The sequence below is a fragment of the Lactuca sativa genome, chromosome 5 (genome assembly GCF_002870075.4).
Source record: "Lactuca sativa cultivar Salinas chromosome 5, Lsat_Salinas_v11, whole genome shotgun sequence".
Classification (NCBI taxonomy): domain Eukaryota; kingdom Viridiplantae; phylum Streptophyta; class Magnoliopsida; order Asterales; family Asteraceae; genus Lactuca; species Lactuca sativa.
Genome location: NC_056627.2, coordinates 211,947,844 through 211,968,140, shown reverse-complemented (window position 1 = coordinate 211,968,140; position 20,297 = coordinate 211,947,844). Strand labels below are relative to the sequence as shown.

Below are 20,297 nucleotides of genomic sequence, written 5' to 3'. Positions count from 1 at the left end.
ATGTAACGTCCCAAAAATTCATGAAAAAGTTTTCATCATAAAAATAATAAACCATACAGACGATTTGTTCCAAAACCAATTAAAGTTATTATATCATTTAAACATTAGGGTAAAAATCATTAAATTCCAATGCAGAAATCTGTGGGGGATGTTGTGTAGTCAGTCCAGGCCCTTACCTTTAGAACTAGAAATACCTAAAACCATAAACATAAGATCGTAAGCATAAATCTTAGTGAGTTCCCCAAAATACCACATACTATACATAAAATAGAGAATGCTATGTGCCAACCATAGTCTTACAAACACTATCATGTCATGAGCAAGATCATGGTTTTCCTTGCCAAGCGGGGGCCAAAACACAGATCTTACAAACAAGTGCCAAGACCCACCTCCTCATCTTCCATGCAAGTATCATAAAGACAAATGGCATCCTACATATAAATGTTAAGGTCAAGACCCTGGTCTTGCATACAATTTGTTAGGAGTCATATCCAGGTCTTTCATATAATTGTCAGGTACCACCACATGGTCTTTCTACACAACATAATCCAGAGGGCCAACATTGGTGCCTTCGACCCACAAGTACAGTGAGGAGACTCACCTCGATCGATAACATATATATCTCACACACGAGCCGCCGATGCTAAGGTATCTCCGACTAAACATATCCAAAAACCAAACCCTAATTAGCAATTAAGGTAATACTCCAACTTAGAAATTCCAAATACCAAGATAAATCCTCATTTGCATAAAAGACCATTTTTCCCTTCTAAGTTTTCAATCCCTCACAATAACCAAATGTCAAACTAGTCAAAAAGTCAGCATTTAACATTTCGTTGACTTACGTGTGACATACGTCGTACTCTAAGCAAGGCGTAAATTCTTATCCAGAAAATGGACAAGAATCAGGCTACGTTGGGTGTAGCCGAGATTATGCACCGCGTACAGCGTCCCTTGCTAATCCTTATTTTAAGCACTTAATACATTAAGACCTTTCAACTAAAGCTCATATATGATTCCTACTAGCCCCACAATGGATAAAGTGTCCAACTTTATCCATTAGGATGGTCCAAACAACCAAGATATAGTCTTTATGCCTTAAAGGGACCAAAATTTGCATCTTTCTCATCTTAATCCATTAAGTCCAAATCTCCAACCTTCATATCTGAATCATTATGATATTTAGATGGATAAAGTTTCCAACTTTACTAATAACAAGGTCAAAAACTTTCAAGATCTAAACTTTATGCACTAAAATGATCAAACAATGGTAGATATGGCAAATAACTAGATCTATGAAACCAATGAGCAAGTTAGAAGCTTTTTAATCATAATCGTCTAGGAATGATGTAATCTTGTTGGATCTATACTTGAACTCTTCTTCTATACACTTTTCCACCACCTTACTCTTCAAGATTTAACCTTCCAGTGGAGAAATAAGCTCATAAATGATGTCAAGGCTCAAAAACAAGTGAGATGAAGTTAGGGTTTCTCAAGGAATGATCTTAGGTGATGGAAGCTGGTAGTGAGAGGGTTTCCCACAAGTTAGATCCCTTAAATAGGGCTTAAAAGCAAATATTTAAGGTTTTCATTTGCCCAGATTACGCCCTGCGTAACATAAATTACTCCTTGCATAATTCGTGAAACTCGCATTACGCCCTGCATAATTCAAAATCCCCATTTCCCACTTCAACTTCAAATAACCATAACTTCTTTTTTTCAACTCACTTTTTAGCATTCTTTATATGCACAAAAAGGTATTGAAGATCCTCACAATCCTATCTAATTACTTTTAACTTAAAACATATCGAACTAAAATTCTTAATTCACGCAAGAAGCCCGATCTATAACTTTTCCCTCTCTTCCCTTTGGGTCCATCATACGAATCAAGGGATTAGACCTCACATCTAATATTATCAACCTTTAATAAGACCCAAATTGACTTTCTCGAAGACCAAATCCTTTACAAGATCAAATTCTGGTCCACAACCCCGAATTTAGAAACGACCCGAAACAGGGTGTTACACCCAATGGTTGCAAATTTCATACAATTGATTTTCCTAAAAAAGTATTATTAAACTATTTGAATGCCCCCAATCAAAATGGACTTATTCGAATTAGGCCATCAACCAAAATATTTCATGACCCATCTCTTATGCCTATTCTCATCATCGACTCTTCGGGAAAAGTAAAAGATATACACAATACGCATACTTTTTTTCTTCCTCTCTTCCTCTTCGCTTCAAATTCTACTACCCAACATCGACAACAAAAAACCCCATTATCTAGTTATCCACGCTCACACCTAATCCTCTATTGTCTACTTTAAAGTCCAAATATATATGTAAAATTTAACCTAACTTTGAATTTTTGTTGTTTCATATTATAAACATTAAACCCTAAGTTGTTAATTTTATGATATTATAGCACACTTTAAGTTAATTTATGAATTGTGACTTTGAATTTTGATTATGTGAATTTTGTTTAGTTTATATTACACTCAACCAAGGTTGTCATGATCAAGATCTTACCTAAGATCGTTTTACGTGTTGCAAGATCGTGATCGTAAGATCAGATCAGAATCGAAAGATCCTACCAAAATGAACTCATATTCAATTTTTTTTTCATAAGGTCATGGGTGTGCAGTATATCTTATTACTTATGTCAATTAGAACATCAATATGGAGCCAAATTTAAACTTTTAAACAGGAACCAAAATTTTTGTTGCTGCAAACCGTAAAAATTAGGAATAAAACATCTCAATTACAAAAAGAAACAAGATCATTATGATATACATCTAAAGTCTTTAGATCATAAATGAAATTTCATGTGTAGCCTACCTAATTTGTGATGAATTGATGAAGTAATGACGCTCTATGAGGCTTCTTGCAACTTGCAATGCTCGATTTCAAGTTTAATAGACGAATTTTCAGGTTCAATTATGTAATAAAACTATAGAGGTGAGATCGGATCGTATTAGATCTTAAGATCCTAGTCGGCATCCTAAGATCCCACTATAGATCTTGCTTTATATAGATCCTAGTGAGATCGGGATCGTTTTTAGCTTGTAGGATCTTAACATCGTAAGATCTTAAGATCAAGATTAGGATCTTAACAACCATTTCTACACTATGAGATGGTTTATTGTGAAATTGTGAATTTTTATTTAAGTTTTCTTATAATCTTTGTTAGATACCTAATTTTATATGCTTTATCACCAATGAGTTGATTGATTAATTATTATTGTATGGCTGCAGTTTTAAGAAAACTATTGTATGGAATTTGATTTTGGAAAGAAAATTTAAACTTTTATCAAAAGGAAAACGCCCTCTTATTCAACATCAAAGCCCAATATTTGATTTTGTTCTGGTTCCTCAAGGTATATCTAATTTTATAAGGGCTATTAATTTAGTTGATTTGGATAACATTCCTTGTGATCCCTTTAAAAGACCAATAAGATTGAGTTTTCATGTCAATCAAACTGACAAAATAAGACATTGTTATTGGCTTAAAAGACCTTCTCAACAATGTGGCCGTAAATTCACTCGAACAAAAATTAGGAATAAGGTGTAGCATCACAAATTTAGGGCTATTTTTTTTTTGTTTAGTTAATTAGTAAAATAATTAAAAAAATTAATTAATTAAATAACGAATTTAAACATTTAAAATTAACAAAAAAAAGAATTAAAAGATTAAATGTTGAAATTACAATATTATAAGTTAGGGACTAATTTTGTAAATACATCAAAAGTATTGTTGACCAAGGTATTGACTCACTTGAATGACCTTGAACGATAGAAATTATCAATGTGATAGACAAGGACTAAAAGAGCTTATCTAGATCAACTGGGTGCAAGGAGTGGTTGATACATTGATATTAAGATAATTGGAAGAGGGTTTTAAGGTATAAACTTTCTTCCACTTATCTAAACTTCAAAATCTAGCTAGGTTATGGTAGCAAATGTCAATCTTATGATCATTTGAGGGCTAGGGTTTTGTTTTCTAATATTTATATGATGGTTGATGTGGTTTTAAACTCAAATCTATCATCCCTTATATAGATTTGGTGTTTGCATATTAATCTCACCATAAACCCTAGATCCTAGTGATAATCATATAGTTATCAAGTTTTTCCCTAAATGATTTTATGATAACTAAAGTAGTTTTGATGCAATAAACCTTCAAGGAATGTACAAACTCAAAGTAATGGGAGAATCAAATGATTAGGATATGAATTTGGGAATATTTAATGATTTATGAGCTTCTATAATATTTTTTTTGGTGATTTTGGATGTAAAGGATTTTGTTAGCCATGAATTAGATATGGATTTAGAAGTAAAGACATGAGGAATCACTAATCCTTAAGTTATTAAAAGGATTGTTAGTCACAAGGGGAAATTAGGAAATCTAGAAAAATGATCATAATATCATTGGAATTGGATTGTGAATAATCTCACAATCCAAGTGTCTATTAATTGTATTAAAGTGGGTTAACTAAAACATAGTTGTGCTTACATGCAAATAAGCTTATAACCCCTCTTTTTGGTGTTTCAGGAACCCTTTGACTTTATGGACTTAATGGATTAAGTCAAGGGTATTCTAAGGGTTTCAAAACCTTCTAGAAATGTTAAACAACTCCAAAGAATAATAAAAATGTTGATGCAAAAGACCCAAAGCAAATATACAAAGTATAATGGGCAAATAAGAAAGAAAACTATGAATGAAGGTATATAACCCATAGGGGGTTGTATTTTGACATGGGGCGTGTTATTTTAATTGGGTCGTATTGACTCCTCTAATATTTTTTTCATACTTTTTTTGGCTAATACTTATTTTGGAAGTGGTTTTAACATCTTATATGTACATACATACTAAGATGGATGACTTGAGTGTTAAAGTCCTTCGGATCCCTTCTTGTGTGCTTGAGTTGTGTATATTTCTAGATAATCCTCATATACACAAGTAAGGGTTAGTTTCTCCTTGTGTACGCTAGGGGTGGTGGCTCCCTAGCCTTAGGATACTTATTACTATTACAATGTTTGTTGAGCAATATGGAATGGGTTATCATTGTAGTGTCCTATTGACCCATTAAGGAGATTGACTATTGAGATTGACAAGGGTTTCAACTACTTGCATATATTGCATCATAGTATACGTTATAGCCTTGATTTACCCTTTTATTGGACTTTTGCAAGACTAATAGTATTTTAGAGATAATATTGCTTATTGTTGATCGTTTGGACATATAAGACCATTGATTTGATTTGGGTTATTGAACACATGAGTTTTGTGTTGAAAACAATATATAGGTTTGTTTGGGGGGGGGGGGGGGGGGGGGTTGATTCAAGTACGATTGATTGCTATCTTCTACTCTAAATGAAACGACACGGGTAACTCACTAGGAAAATCCATCACGTAACTTATTTTGATGTGTGCCCATGTTGAAGTATCGAGCCACATGACATTTAGAAGGCCATGTGATGTGGGGAATTTAATGCTTTTTATGATACCTAATAACACCTTGTTTTTTGAAACTATTAACTTGAATAATTTTAGGACCATTTATTTCCACAAAACTTTATGAACTATGAACAATTGTATTAAAGGATTTAAAACACGTTTTTAAATACTATTTTAAATTCGCCCAACGATGGGATGAGCGTTACATAAGGCAAGACATTTTATCCTTAAATGGTTTAATCAATATGATAATTGGCTAGAGTATAGTATAAATACAAATAAAGCCTTTTTGTTTATGTTGTTATTTATTTAAAGATCATATTGGAAAGCATGTCGGTAATGATGTATTTGCCACCGAGCGCTTTGATGTTTGGAACAAAACAAAGAGATTTTTTGATGTCAGTGTAGTTAATAGTTTTCATAATAGAGCATTAAAAAATATAAAGATCTATGAAACAAAATTAATCCATTTCTGTTTCCTTTCATAAGCAAAGTACAAATGAAAAGAAAGAGAACCACATCCGATTAAATGTTTTCATTAAGGTGTGTAGACATCTACTTAATGGGTTAATACCATTTTGTTGACAAATGAGTCGAAAACTTATTTGCATAGAGAATTCTTGGAAACGGTAAAACAAGTTCGGAAATTAAGTGAGAATGTCCGACTCTCTTTTGTATGTGTGATTGTGTTCCTTTTTGTGTTAATAAGATTAACGGTGGCAATTCTTGACACATCACATGCCTGACACGCAAATAACAAGTTTGGGTTAATGTTAAACGGGCTCGGGTCATAAATAAATTGACCCACGTAACATGTTTATTATACGGGCCGTGTCAGGTTGACAAATAAGTTCAGAGGTCCCCGTTTATTATAATTAAAAAACTTGTTTATTAAAAAAAATCGATTGTTCATTCCCATTCGATTCGCGTGTTGATATTTGAAAAATTAACTCCAAACATAAAAGATGAGAATTTTGACAAAGATACGAATAAACTTTAGTTGGCCTTTGGTGAGTTTTTTTAAATCCAATTATATAATTTTTACTTAAGTAACTTTAAGAAATATAAATTTAGCTTTGCATATTGTTTCTACTTTTAAGTTAGTTATGATGAAGAAAACTTTGATAGAAAGCATGTTGAAACAGCAACAAGAGAATTTGTTTTTGGGGAACGAAATGAGAATTATGGCTACGTTCTCTTTTGTATTAATATTTTTGAACTTTTTATTCTTATTAGTACTTAGAGTTTGGACGGGTTTATTTGGTATGCTTTCATGAAAGTTTTCAACTTCTTATTTCTATAAGTTTTTTAATCTGTATGTGTTTTTCTTAGAATATTTTTAACTTTTTATTAATATCATGTTTTTTCCGGAATATCCCCTAAATAAACGATTATGACCTGTGAACCTAACTATGACACTCCAAACTAAATATGACATGTGAATCCATATACTTTTTTTTTTTTTTTTTTTTGGAAAGGGACTTCCCTAACGAGGGTTTCCGGGCCAGCTTTCGCGCACCGACTAATCCCCCGCCGCAAACATAAAGCTTTGCCTCATGCCCTGTAGTCACTGCAGACGAACCTCCATGGCCACAAGGGCTGAGTGGTGCCAGGATTTGAACATGGGTCAATAGGTTATCCACCATATCTTCCACATGCCTTACCAAGTCACCACAACCCAAGTGGTTGAATCCATATACTTAAACAGCTTAGATTGGTCATGTACAAGTTAAACATTTAACCTATATGGATTAGGATTGAAAAACACGACACTTAATTATATATGGGTTGTGTTGGGTTGAAATTCTAACTTACAAACACACTATTCATCAACCAGAACACACGACATAGTTGTCGTCCAAAAGAGATTGTACATAATCTTCTAATTACAAAAATATGTAACAATACTCCTGAAAGACTGAAACATCATTGATGAGTGTTTCTTTGTTTGTTTCTTTATTATTATTTTTCTTTATCTTCGTAGCCAGTAGCCAAAAAAAAAAGTAGACGAACTAATCTGAAAAATTCCCGTTGCCTTTATCGTAATGCAGGGGAGAAATTGTGTGTGGTTGGTACTTGGTTGTAGGAGTATTTAGGTACAAGTGTAGCATCATTTGGGCCACATGAGTGGACTTTTTTCCCAATTGAGGAAAGTTTTGGACATTAGTTCAAAGAAAAAAAAAAGAGTTGACATATTCTCACTTTAGGTCAATTTATTCAAATCTTAGTTTACCAAACTCCAGTGGTTTGATATGTAAATAAAGTTATACTTTAGATATGAAAGGCTTCATTTATATCCCCCAACGTTATACAGATCTCGCATTGAACCCCAGCCTCTAGAAATATAAAATCTAAAACAGCAAAATTAAATGAAAGATTCAATGTTTGCTTCTTCTTTTTTGAACGGCTGGAATTTTATTAGAAAACTAGGTGAATGTCCGCGTGTTGCGCAGTGGGATAATTATGTAGTTATATATGGTTTAATATATTGTGAATAAACCATACATAAAACTTGTATGCGATTAAATAACATGTATATTTTTTGATTTATAGATTTTTTATCATAATAAATAATGAAATTTTTTTACTATTAGTTTAAAATTTTAAATATAATTTTTATGTACACATTAGTATCTAATGTAATTAGTTGATGATTGATTAGATATGGATTCTCATTTGTGGTCGTCTATTTATGTTGAACCTTATAAAAATACATATTTAACGACTTTTGTTAGTTTTACTATTGAATAGAAAATGGTGCCGTATTTTAAGTAAATATAAAAAATCTCATTCTCAATATATTTTAAGATAGTGACATATTTTAAGCTAATATAAAAAAATCATATTCTATAACTAATGAAAAGAAAAAACGGAGCCAAAATTTTTAATTATAATAAAGTTGATTCCAATTAAAAAATGCTCAATCGAAGATAATATCATTCAATAAACATCATAAGATATTACGTTATATTCAAATTACAGACATCATTTTTGTAAGAGTCATTCAAAATATATGAGACTATAGTGCCTAATACAACAATGTAATAACCAAATGACCCTAACATATTTGAAATAAAATATAATTATAATATATTATCTATGCAACTAAATTTTTGCACAACATGTGGGATTCGTCTACCATATGGTATTCTTCTAATATATTATATTATAGTATAAACATTATATTTGGAAAACCACTTTGAGTTATATTGTAGTTTATAACATTAAATTTGTGATGAGCTGTATTTGACACACATTTGTGTATTTATATCTATATTATATATTTAAAACAAATCTTATATAAACATTCAACCTAAATATTCATCTTCAAGTCTTCTTTCTTCGCCACGTAAACAAACTTTTGTTATAAAGCCAAAAATGGAATAAAAGACACTTAATTGTATGATCATGATATATTGTATTTTGATTGAGACTTGTACAAAACATGCATGAGCATATATTATTAATTTATCTCTTATTTTGAGTAATTCGAATAAGATAGCTTCAAATCCAACGTATCAAACGGATTACCCATTTACTAAAGTCTAAAACCCAAAAAACTCAAACATGTTCTAATACCATACAAATGAATGAGGTTTTAGCAAATTATTATCTCATATGAATTACCATTGATTATGTGTGATTAATTATTAAGAAGGTGAAAAGGTTTGAAGGTTTCAAATGCATGAGGTTTTAGCAAATTATTGTGGGGGGGTTTCAAATGCATGACAATCAAGGGAAAATGCAAGCTTTATAAGTATGTAAGAAATTAGTAAAGGACTAACATAATTACGCTAAAATAGGGTTTTGCAACCACAAAGTTCGACTAACATTTATATGTATAATCAACCAACCTATCGATTAATAAATTAATTTCTTGTAACTGTATGATCACTAAAAAAAATGTTGTTCTGAAAGTTCCATATGATCCATCACATCGTCATTATTATTTAAATTTATATAATAAAATGACCTTAAGATGAATTAAATAATATATTTTTTAAGAGTTAAAAAATTACTAAATTCACCATGTGAACGATCCATATAAACTCATACAACAACCACGTGGAGATCAATTACAGAACAATAACAATATTTTAAATTTACCAAAATTTGAACCTTAAATGGTTAAACCTGGTTAAACCTTTATACATCAGTATGTAACTTTATACATCAATCATTAGGTTTAGGAGTGACAATCTCAACCTGAACCCGTAAATCCAACCTGAACTCAACCCAATAAATAGCATGTTAGGTTGAGATTTTGAATCCATTTAATTAAATGGGTTGGGTTAGGGTTGAAATTTCTAACCACAACCAATCTAAAAATTTTAAATATTTTTTAATTTATACTTATATAGTATTATTGTTTAGTTGATCTATATATTTTGATTATTTTATTATTTATCAAAAAGCTTGGGTCGGTGACCGTTACTGGAATTCGAGTTGGTAAAAGTCATAGTCGGGTTGTGTAGAATTTAGAAATTAAACAATTATTTGTGTTTGTGTTATGGGCATATAAAACTATTGATGTAAACACTTATTTGTATTTGTGTTATGGGTATATAAAATATAGTTGTATAATTTTGAAACTTAAACAACTATTATATCTTTTAAATTGTATGCAATTTTATTTGACGGATTATTTGATTTTTAAAGGGTTTTTTTATGAAAAATTAAAGGGGTCAACCCGGGTTTAACATGTTTAGTAAATAGGTTGGGTTGTAAAAACAATAAGCTTGTCAACCCAATTTCAACATATTTACTAAAAATGTTGGATTGGGTTGGAAATTTTGAAACCGTTTACTTAAATAGATTAGGTTGGATATAGATTTTCAACCCAATTAATTAAACAGATCGAGTTATGATCCAACTCAACCCATTGTCATTTTAGTCGAAGGCTAATATTATTTAAAAGGTAAAGTATGCATAGGTTAAGTCAATTGTATAACTTGTTAATATAGGAAAATTTTATTATATGAATTGATAAAAACATCAAAAACATTATTATATAAATTAGTAAAGGATAAAATGTTTTGCATAGATTGGTAATAAAATAATATATTGTTGTATAAAAAAGTATTTTAAGTGTGTCATGTTATTTGGTTTTTAGTTATAACTAGGGTTTGGACCGTCCGTGCGTTGCTGCGGAAGCTCTGGTTTGTTAAAAAACTCAGTTTGACATCATATATATCACGGAGACGATTAAATCATATAAAGTGGAACACAAAAATATCAAAATAAAATATGGATACAATTAGTTGACTTGAAAGTGTATCATTAATAATTTAATAAAAAATTATATAAGGGGGCAAAATGTAACTTTAAAATATAGTAAGAGACCAAATTGTAATGTATAAAATACTGATAATTTAACTTTAAAATAATAAGGATTGAAAACTATTAACTAAAAATTAATTAAGGGGAAAGAATATAAATATAAATATATATATATATATATATATATATATATATATATATATATATATATATATATATATATATTAAAATTATTAGGATACAAATTGTTACATCAAAATTAGTTTAGGGATACAAAGTATAAAAACAAATAAAAGTAACTTGAGGAAAATGAAAAAGAATTGAGTATGAAGATTTAGAAAAGCACCAAAGAAATGCTTAAAATTATTAGGATAAAAATTGTTATATCAAAATTAGTTTAAAGATACAAAATATAAAAACAAATAAAAATAAAGGGAGGAAAATGAAAAATAATTGAAAGTATGAAGACTTAGAAAAGCACCCAAAGAACCCAAAGAAACGCTCCCTTTTTGCTTAGGTGGAATGAATAGTAAACCTCCTCACAAATCAATTTGGTAATTAATATATATATATATATATATATATATATATATATATATATATATATATATATATAATATTACATATTTTTTCTGAAAAGATATATAATTATATATTACTTTAAAAATTATTTTATTAAATATATTGAAAATAAAATGAATGTATTTATATAAATAAACATTTATTCTTGTATAAAAAAGAAATTGAGGAAACTAAAGAACAGTAAATTATGCCAATTATAAAAAATAAAAAAATAATAAATAATAAAAAAAAACTCGAAAAATAAATTAACGTATCAACTAGTTTTCACGCACCAAACACAACCTAAATGAATTAGAAAACAAATTTTGGTGTTCTTTTAGGGAATAACTGAATTAGAAGAGAACATTATTAATCTTTTCCTAAGCTTCCTAGACATAAAGAGGACTTAGTAAGAGATAAATGAACATAAAAGCTTTTTTAAACTCTTCAAATGAAACAAATACATACTCAAATAAAAACGAATATATATAAAAGTTTATTTGAGAAAAGAAAATAAAAACACCCAAACATATGTTAGAAAATTTTTTTTAAACAAAACTCCATAAATAGTCCATGTGGTTTTTTAGATTATGGGTTTTAGTCCTAAACTTTTATTCGTCTTATAAAAAAAGTATTTGTGGTTTTAATTTTTAATATAGTTGGTCCATTACCCAAATAAAAGACTCTTGTACCTTTTTTAATTTACTTTATTTTTTCAATGAATTTTGTTTAAAAAAGTTAGAAATTAAAACCCGTCCCCACCATAACCAGACCCTAACCCACACCCCACCCTATCCGCCTCCCCATTTTTGGTTGTCGTCTACCATTACCACCACCATTACCATTGTCTACCATCACCCATTTTAGAAAAAAAAAATCTTAGACTTCATACAACCCAATTTAGAATTGTTTACGATTTCTGATTGAAAGATATATCGATACTAGTAGGTAAATCCCAATATTCTTTAAACACCGTTAAACTCCATTAAATGTATCAACACAAATGACCGATTTAATCTTGACTTTGAAATAAAAATAAAACCCAAATCTACATTGAATAAATGAAACACATGTAGAAATTTTGAAATATAACTTTGTTTTTGAAACACCATTAAACAACATTAAACTCTACCTCTCACAAAAGTTGATTGTTCTTAACTAATTATTGTGGGCATGACATGCTTTTAGGCATTCGACAACGTATTTGGAAATACTTTTACTAACACTTCCAATATGAAGAAGGAGGGGGGGGGGGGGGGGGGGGGGGGGGGGGGGGGGGGGTACTCGAAGTGATATAAGATGTCTTCATTTGAGAATTAAAGTGATAATAGATGTGTTGCTGCAAGGATTTAAGACAGAATGATGCTCAAAAAGTCAAATCCATTGGAACTTGGGGCCTTATAATTCCAGCAAACCCAAACAACGTTTTTAACCTCTTCCCAATTAAAGATAGCTTCTAAAACATTGTTTTGCTTTTGAAATTTTTGAAAACTTGTTATTGTCCCAAGTTGACCTTATCTTGTGATCTTCTTAGAATTTGGCCAGAGAATTTTGTTCTTCACATGAGACGATTTGGTGTCCAAAGGCGATTAATGTAACACCCATTAAATTTGGATCGTTAATTTTTCAAGTTGATTAATGTTAAGTTTATCAAATTCAGTCGATAAAAAATAATTTTTATAAGTTAACATCGGTTGTTTGAACATTCAAACATTTATCATCTATTTTTGCGTAATTTTTACCTTTATAGATATAAATGTAGAAATATAAAACAACATATAATAAATGGTTAATTATTTGTTTATACAATGAAATCACATATTCTTACCAAAATACATGTTGCAGTAGATTTTTTTAATCGGTTTTCATAACCATGTTTTATTTTGTTCTTAGAAGTTTACAAATTTATACTAGTATAACTTGAAGAGTGATATAGATGTTTTTAATCAATGTTTATAATTACCTTTTATTTTATTACTAGAAGTTTATGAATGTATACTAATAACTAGAAGGAATCAAATATGAGTGATTTTAGTGTTATCAATACATTTAGTGTAGTCGAGATTTTACTCGAGACAAATTGATATTTATTTAGTTATCGTCCGAGACAAGAGGTGTGGAGTGCACACTCGGATAACTAATAAGGACTTGGGGGTCCGAGGACAACAACCCAGTGGCGTTCGAAGGGATAGAGCTCTGGCCCGGACAGGTCAGCATGCAAAGTCAAAAGGCCGCCCTTGTGGGGTGTGGGGAAGTGCCCCGACCCGAAAATTAATTCATATAGAGAAAATGGTCCAACCGAATTTTTTCTGCCAAAAACTCATGGTTTTTGTCGGCTACAAAGAGGTCATGGTTTCTATTAAATTTGTCATTTTCTATATATATATATATATATATATATATATATATATATATATATATATATATATATATATATATATATATATATATATATATATATATATATATAAGATTTCATCGTTACAGAAAAATAAAATCATAAAAACTATTCATTCTCTCTGCAGTTTGTCTTTGAAAAACACAAAAATTGAAAGGTATTTCTTAAAATCTTGTATTTTGCCTGAAATCCATATTCATTGTTTCTTGGATCATCTCAAATAAGATTTTGTGACACATATAATATAATAGGGTCGAAATCATATATTTTGGAAATTATTTTATATACATGATCCTTGAGTTATTCAAATATTATATTGATATTGGAAACTTAAAATTTAACGTGCTTGTAGATATAAAAGAAAAAGTTAAAACATTGATGCAAAAAATAGTGAATAATTTATTTCGTTACATAAAGTTAAAAAGAAAAGGATAGCATTTATTGCATAAATAAATCATCATGTCTTGATTTATAAAAATTCTGAGAGTAATTTTTTTTTCCATAAATCTTAGTTGGCAAAAGCCAAGTCAAACAGAAACTTCTCATTGAAAGTGGAAACTCAGTTCATTTTTAGCGTATCAAATTAATACTTAGGTCACGTGTGAAACTCGAATACTTCTTTTATTTCTTTTTGTAGTCTTATTAAATATTAGAATATTATGGATATATTTTCAAATAAATTACTACTAAATTAAGGTTATCTAGAATGAAGTTATGGGTAAAATTTCCATGTTATCAGTAAAAAATTGTACTTATAAAAAGATGACAATTAATTTATTGGTTTAAATACAGTTTTTAAAATTCTAAAAATAAAAGTCAAAAGATGATGACCAATTTTCCATATTAATGGAAGCAAGTGGGGCTTTTGGTGATATCGAACATGAGGAAGTGGATGACCAAATAATATAATTGGTGTTGGCCACTGCATTGCATGTCACACTTGTCTTAAATATGATTGACCACCCACCACTCCCATTTCTAATTTTGACTTTAAATATTAAAGTCCACCATTAATAGTTTTTCAATTTAAGTTGTTTCATAATCTGTCACCAACTTTGTTAAATATCCCCCAAATCACATTTTAAAATATATTTTAGATATCATTTCTAGAACTTATGATGTAAATTGACGATTGTGAAATTATTTGTATTATTACAAGTCAATTTTATTTAAGATAGTATATATATTTCTATTTGATTATAAATATGCATGTTAAAACATTGATTTTAATTATATTTTAAAAATAAAATTTACTAAAAGTATATATTCTTGTTGCACACTTTTTTATACATTTCTTAAAAAATTGAAAAAAAAAACAAGCCCTCTCCCAAATTGTTAGGTTAATAACATAAACTTCCTTATATATTGTCTCAATTTTATTTTATTCTGAAAAAAAACTTTATATTTTTCTTTTTTTCTTCAATTTGACCTTTTATTAGGTTGTTCTGAAATATCTTGTAAAATGACGGGTATTTTTTCGAAAAAACTAAATAAATAAAAAGTTAAAGAATTTTCAAAAAAAAAAAAGTTAAAAGAGCTTTTTGAAAAAATAAAAAATACAAGTTTCTTTTTTTCGTAAAATAATTACAAAAGGACGGATGGCAGCCATCTCTTAACTAACGTCGGAATAATTAAAAAAAAAATCTCCAATAAATCAAATATGTCTTATATTTGTGTTATGTCCTCATGAATTAAAATAACTAACAACCGTTTGATTATGCTTCAAAACATGAAGAATGTTAAAATAAACATTCGAAAGGAAAGAAATGGAAAACAAAACCGCTGTTGTTTCCCTTCAATGTTTGGGCCCCTGGTCTCTTTCCCGCTATTTTGCCCATTAGCATGTCCCAAATCCAAGCAGCTTTCTATTTCTTTCTAGGAACATAAATAAATAAATAAATAAATAAATAAATAAATAAAACAAAGAATGTAAGAAATTACTTAAAGTTAAAAGTTAAATCTACTAGTGGTGTGAGAATCCATGAGATATTTATTAGTTGTTTCTTAAAAATCTGTTTGTTTCGTATATACATGCGTGTATTATTTTATTAAAGTGTCATTTATATATTTATTAGTTCCAACTTGTTTATCTTATATAGTTGATATTTAGTTGAAAGTTACATCTACTACTAGTGGTGTGAGAACCATGATATAATTATTAATTGTTTCTTAAAAATCTATTTCTTTGTGTAGATATATGTAATGTTTGTATTATTTTATTGTTCCAACTTGTTTATCTTAACAATGCATAGTATTTGATATCTAGTTAAAAGTTAAATTTACTCTTAGTGGAGAGAACCATGAGATAATTATTATATACTCCTTTCATCCTAAAATTATTGTCCACAGGAAAAAAAAAATATACAGATTAAGAAAACATTAATTACCACTAACTTTATACAATAAAATAATAGTTTTATCGTTACTTTGCATTTAATGTTCCATTAAATGTTTAGTTTGTTAAGTAATAACGAGAGAGTATTTTGGTAAAAATGTTATTTATTTTAGAAGTTGACTATTATTTTGGGATAAACCAAAAATAAAAGATTGACTATAATTTTGGGACGTAGAGAGTATAACAATTAACATCTCAACTTACGAAAAATAACCGTCAACAATAACCAGTTGAGTTTGACTTAACTATAAAGTTGGTCAGATGTTGTCCATGTGTTTATGTCACTTACCCAATGTGGCTCCTTATTTTTTTCATCTATCTTCTTATGATCCTTAGAACAGTAACGTGGCATTATCCTGGTTCGTTTTGCAACCCAACCTCCCACCTCCTGCTTCCCTTTATCTTGATCTGCTCTATTTTGGTGACACCTACCTGCCTGGTGTATCATCGCTCTCCCTCTTTTTCATCTCATTAATCTCCTCTAACTGTCTCTCTCCCATATTGTCGTCCCCACTCTCTAAAAACCATTTCTCATCTAGAAAATTGGTCCTCCTTCTTCGTCTACTTCCATCAGTTGTTACCTCCGACCAACTCCTTCCATCGGCCAATACCCCGTCATCGGAAACCTTATCCATTGTGACCTTGAAAACCATCCAACACTGAAAGCCCGCTCATCACCACCATCGGAGCACCGTCACACTGGCTCACTACCATAGCCTCTAGAAACCATAACCTCACCAACTGACTACCATCACGATCCCTTCTCTCTCTCTCTCTCTCTCTAAAACCCTAAACACCACCTTCAATGTTGGTAATTTTAGTGTTATCAAGATATTTTAGTGTAGTTAGTATTACTATTGAGACAAACTGAGTTCATTTTACTATCTGAGACTAGATGTGTGGGGTGCACACTCAGAGTAATAATATATGGACCCCGGAATATAAATGTATGGGGGGCAGCACCCCTAGGTACATGGTCCCAAGGGGCAGAGCCCCTAGTAGGGGCTCTGCTGCCCGGTCACCAAAACCTAAAAAAATTTCTATAACATGAAATTTCCCAAATATATCTTTCCCGCCAAAAACATGTTGATGACATCATGATGATGTAGGCTGCGAATTTTCCTTATAACTACCTGCAACCACCAGTTTTGGTGCCAATATGGTGTTATTACCACCTTTTAACCGCCATCTTCCTTGTGTTAAAGGAAGATGGACATTGCATGCAAAGTTTAGTAGTTTAATAACTGAAATTCAATATCTTCTCTTTGCATCAAACTGTCTCAAAGAACACATAACACATTCAAGGTATTTTGTGTTTGTGAATCATATCGGTCCTGGAATTTGATTCAATATCTTGGACTATCCCATAAGTTTGCATTCGTGTAACCCTATGAATAAAGATTGAATTACAAATTTTGGAAAGTGATTTCCAAAAACGGTCCAAGAGATTATCCTAGTAATTTTTATTTTAAACCCTTAAATTCTAGCATTCATCGCCATTGAGGTATGTATGTCTTTATTTCTCTTTTTAAACTTTCTCTTACTATGTGTGAGTGTGTGTGTGCTTGCTTTGATTCCATAAAAATGTGATTTCTACTCAGTAAAATTGGGTTATGTGTGTGAATGATGAACACGCTAAACTATTTGAATATCTCAGACTTTCAGTAAGCATCTTCCGATTAAAATTTTACTTTTCGATTAACATCGATTATGAGCTTTATTGCTGTTGATGTTCTTTTTTTGTTTTGTTTTGTTTTTTTTTTTTTAATTTCATAGGTTTGTAATATGTGTTTTTTCACTACTTTGATTTTTTTGTTTCGAAATATGCTAAATTTCATTTATTTGTTAATATTTAATGAATCATTTGAGGTTTCGTAGGTTTCATTTTCATTGATCTGATCATGTTTCTTATTTTTCATATTTTTGTGGGTGAAGCTCTCAAATTACTCTAATAATGTGTGTGTATATGTGTATTACAAGTGTATGTTTAACTTTATGTTAATTTTTTGTTGTGTGCCTTTTTACTCTTGCAAAGTTTTCAAAGCTTACAGGGGATGTGTAGAATGTAGCATCATGATCGAGATGTTGATGAGTGGAGCAGTAGGGAAATTGTGCATCTATCTTAAAGAATTTGTTTATATTATTAAAATATTAATTACTCTGTTTACTTTATTTGTGGATGACTGAAACATCATAAATATGTTGAATGACATATGATTTGTTGTTTTATATACACGAATATTACAAGGTTAAAAAAAGAAGACAATAAATATAGTCTTGAAACAAGCTTAACTTCAGCCAATAAGAGTATAATTAAGCTCTTTCCTATTCTAAACTAATTTTTTTTATTATTGTTCAGCCAACTAAAATTTAATTTCTTATAGTTACACTACTGATGGTAAATAGTGAAATGGTAGTGAATGAGGTTATCATATATATGAACTTTGATTTGTAGGTTCTTTAATAGTTGTTTTCATATTTATTCCTTTTATATGTTTTATATTTTATGAGCATGACTTTTGATTGCTTAGTAACACTTATGCTTTATAATATGATCTTAATATGTTTGATGCAGTCGGGGAATGGTTGAAATGTGTCATTCTAAATTTATAGAAGACACAAGATAATATTCCACTTGTTGCGGCTGGAAGAAAGTTCATCATGACATTGGCTATTTAGAAGGTCACTAGAAGTTAATCCGGTATGTAAATTTACATTTGGTTTGTATATATTCGAATACCAATTTTATATATTTTATGTCTGGTTTTCTATATATTTTGTAGGAAGGCAATGCTAATGGTTCTATTTGCAAGTTTTTACCCTGAACCTATGGTACTTAGGCCCTGTTTGTTTACCTCTTAATTGCAAAATTAAGAGGTTAGGTCTTAAAAATTCAGATTCAGATTGTTTGTTTGCCTCTTATTTTTTACCTCTTAAAGTTCTAAATGCCTCTTAAATATTCAGATATTAAACCAAGTCTGAATTTTATAAAAACACACGTTTTCCTTTTCTACCCTAATCAATCGACGAACACCTTCACTAAACCAACGCCCCCACTTCCTCTTCAATCCGTGTGCGAGGTTCATACCTTCACCAGGTTCTCCGACGACGCCGCCTGCAACGATGCCGCTGCACCGCAACGTCGTTGCCGCCTCCTCGAACGATGTTGCCGCCTCCGTTTCCGATGTTCCAGGTGAGTTTCTTCCTTCTTTCCCCCCAAACTCGATAACTTTACTGTTTTTATGAATTGTTTGGTCTGAAAATCGATGATGCCTCCCCTTTAAAATCGAGTATCAGATTTTTCTTTTCTTCTTCATCTGGAAATCGAATTTAACATATTAGGGCTGTTTTGGTCGTTTTTTTTCCAGATTTTTTCAGATGTTTTGGCTGTTTTGGTCTGAAAATCGATCGTTTTCTTCCTCTTTGCCCTAAAATCCGATAATAAGAGTTGAATTTGTTCTTTCCGGAATGTTTTGCTTCTAACAGATTATGTTATGATGGAATTGTGTGTTGATTTCATCAGATGTTTTCTTTATAAAAATTTTGATGGTCTAATTTCTCCACATCTGATGGTATGATTTCTTTTGATTTGTGCTAATTTTTTTGTTGATAAAAAGTGTGATTTTTTGTTGTTTCTTAAGTGTGTAGGAAGTAAATTTGGTTTCAAGACATATGGGATAGGTGGTGGTGTTTTTTCCAATGTCACTAGTTGCAACATGGATTGAAAGAAGTATCTTTATTTGGATATTGTATGATGTTTATGTTTTCATGGATTAAAAGAAGTGAATGGAAGAATTTATGTTTAACTTGGTTTTATTGTATGACTTATATGTTTTATTGGATTGAAAAAAGTGAATACGAAAGAATTTATGCTTAATTTGGTTATTGTATGATAACTTGTAATTTTTATCAATTATGTTTTATAATTTAGCACAATATAGAGCCACAAAAGGGTAAAATGGTCATTTTTGTCATTCAGATTACAATTCAGAGGTTCCAACCAAACAACATGTTAAAAGTTTAAATCTTAAAAGTTCAGAGCCTCTTAGAAATTCAGACCTCTTAAAAATTCAGATCTTAATAATTCAGATCCTACCAAACAGCCCTTAGCCACGAAAGGTGTAGTAGTGACAATTGACTATCACATCAAACCACAATTTGAATTAATGTTGTCATCCTGACCTTGAGTGAAGAACTTTTTTG

The 20,297-nt window shown here is 30.2% G+C and overlaps 1 long non-coding RNA gene across 1 annotated transcript; it reads left to right on the top strand.

The window, feature by feature from the left end:
- Positions 1–18,899: 18,899 nt before the first annotated feature.
- Positions 18,900–19,971, top strand: LOC122198068 (uncharacterized). The gene is made up of 2 exons (XR_006191895.1): positions 18,900–19,287; positions 19,736–19,971. It is a non-coding gene; the product is annotated as an uncharacterized LOC122198068 (long non-coding RNA).
- The last annotated feature ends 326 nt before the right edge of the window (positions 19,972–20,297 follow it).